We start from the raw sequence: 2,500 nt of genomic DNA, 5'->3' as shown, positions 1-2,500 counted from the left end.
GAGGCCGACTCACTGCCTCGGCTAAATGGAGAGGGAATTTCAGAAGGGCCAGGGCACAAGCATGGACCTTTTCAGCTGTAAGGGAGGCAAGAGCAAGGTGTGATGTAGGTCCCCGGGGCCTGCTGGAGGTCCAGGTCCATGCCCGATGTGAGTAGCAGCAGGGCCAGTGCGCCCAGGAGCACATCTTTTTCGACCGTAAAGGGAGACAGGAGGCCGACTCACTGCCTCGGCTAAATGGAGAGGGAATTTCAGAAGGGCCAGGGCACAAGCATGGACCTTTTCAGCTGTAAGGGAGGCAAGAGCAAGGTGTGATGTAGGTCCCCGGGGCCTGCTGGAGGTCCAGGTCCATGCCCGATGTGAGTAGCAGCAGGGCCAGTGCGCCCAGGAGCACATCTTTTTCGACCGTAAAGGGAGACAGGAGGCCGACTCACTGCCTCGGCTAAATGGAGAGGGAATTTCAGCAGGGCCAGGGCACAGGCATGGACCTTTTTCAGCTGTAAGGGAGGCAAGAGCAAGGTGTGATGTAGGTCCCCGGGGCCTGCTGGAGGTCCAGGTCCATGCCCGATGTGAGTAGCAGCAGGGCCAGTGCGCCCAGGAGCACATCTTTTTCGACCGTAAAGGGAGACAGGAGGCCGACTCACTGCCTCGGCTAAATGGAGAGGGAATTTCAGCAGGGCCAGGGCACAGGCATGGACCTTTTTCAGCTGTAAGGGAGGCAAGAGCAAGGTGCGATGTAGGTCCCCGGGGCCTGTTGTCGTACCATAGGCACGAGTGGTGTGTGTGTGTGTGGCAAAGAGTTTCTGCGCAGTGTACCAGGGGCACGGGGGAAAGTTGTCGTACCATAGGCACGAGGAGAGTTTGTGTGGCAAAGTGCTACTGAGCGGTGTACCAGGGGCACGGCGAAAAGTTGTTGTACCATAGGCACGAGAAAAGTTGTCGTACCATAGGCACGAGAAAAGTTGTCATACCATAGGTACGAGGAGTGTGTGTGTGGCAAAGTGCTACTGAGCGGTGTACCAGGGGCACGGCGAAAAGTTGTTGTACCATAGGCACGAGAAAAGTTGTTGTACCATAGGCACGAGAAAAGCTGTCGTACCAGGGGCACGGAGGAAAGTTGTTGTACCATAGGCACGAGAAAAGTTGTCGTACCATAGGCACGAGGAGAGTTTGTGTGGCAAAGTGCTACTGAGCGGTGTACCAGGGGCACGGCGAAAAGTTGTTGTACCATAGGCACGAGAAAAGTTGTTGTACCATAGGCACGAGAAAAGCTGTCGTACCAGGGGCACGGAGGAAAGTTGTTGTACCATAGGCACGAGAAAAGTTGTCGTACCATAGGTACGAGGAGAGTTTGTGTGGCAAAGTGCTACTGAGCGGTGTACCAGGGGCACGGCGAAAAGTTGTTGTACCATAGGCACGAGAAAAGTTGTTGTACCATAGGCACGAGAAAAGCTGTCGTACCAGGGGCACGGAGGAAAGTTGTTGTACCATAGGCACGAGAAAAGTTGTCGTACCATAGGCACGAGGAGAGTTTGTGTGGCAAAGTGCTACTGAGCGGTGTACCAGGGGCACGGCGAAAAGTTGTTGTACCATAGGCACGAGAAAAGTTGTTGTACCATAGGCACGAGAAAAGCTGTCGTACCAGGGGCACGGAGGAAAGTTGTTGTACCATAGGCACGAGAAAAGTTGTCGTACCATAGGCACGAGGAGAGTTTGTGTGGCAAAGTGCTACTGAGCGGTGTACCAGGGGCACGGCGAAAAGTTGTTGTACCATAGGCACGAGAAAAGTTGTTGTACCATAGGCACGAGAAAAGCTGTCGTACCAGGGGCACGGAGGAAAGTTGTTGTACCATAGGCATGAGAAAAGTTGTCGTACCATAGGCACGAGGAGAGTTTGTGTGGCAAAGTGCTACTGAGCGGTGTACCAGGGGCACGGCGAAAAGTTGTTGTACCATAGGCACGAGAAAAGTTGTTGTACCATAGGCACGAGAAAAGCTGTCGTACCAGGGGCACGGAGGAAAGTTGTTGTACCATAGGCACGAGAAAAGTTGTCGTACCATAGGTACGAGGAGAGTTTGTGTGGCAAAGTGCTACTGAGCGGTGTACCAGGGGCACGGCGAAAAGTTGTTGTACCATAGGCACGAGAAAAGTTGTTGTACCATAGGCACGAGAAAAGCTGTCGTACCAGGGGCACGGAGGAAAGTTGTTGTACCATAGGCACGAGAAAAGTTGTCGTACCATAGGCACGAGAAAAGTTGTCGTACCATAGGCACGAGGAGAGTTTGTGTGGCAAAGTGCTACTGAGCGGTGTACCAGGGGCACGGCGAAAAGTTGTTGTACCATAGGCACGAGAAAAGTTGTCGTACCATAGGCACGAGAAAAGTTGTCGTACCATAGGCACAAGCAGTGCGTGCGTGCGTGCGTGCGTGCGTGCGTGCGTGCGTGCGTGTGTGTGTGTGTGTGGCAGTTCTTCTGCGCAGTGTACCAGGGGCACATTTCAATG

Source organism: Copadichromis virginalis, linkage group LG13 (assembly GCF_057382275.1).
Source record: "Copadichromis virginalis isolate Kocher_CV1m ecotype Utaka linkage group LG13, C_Virginalis_male_GT1.1, whole genome shotgun sequence".
NCBI lineage: Eukaryota > Metazoa > Chordata > Actinopteri > Cichliformes > Cichlidae > Copadichromis > Copadichromis virginalis.
This window is presented reverse-complemented; position numbering follows the sequence as displayed.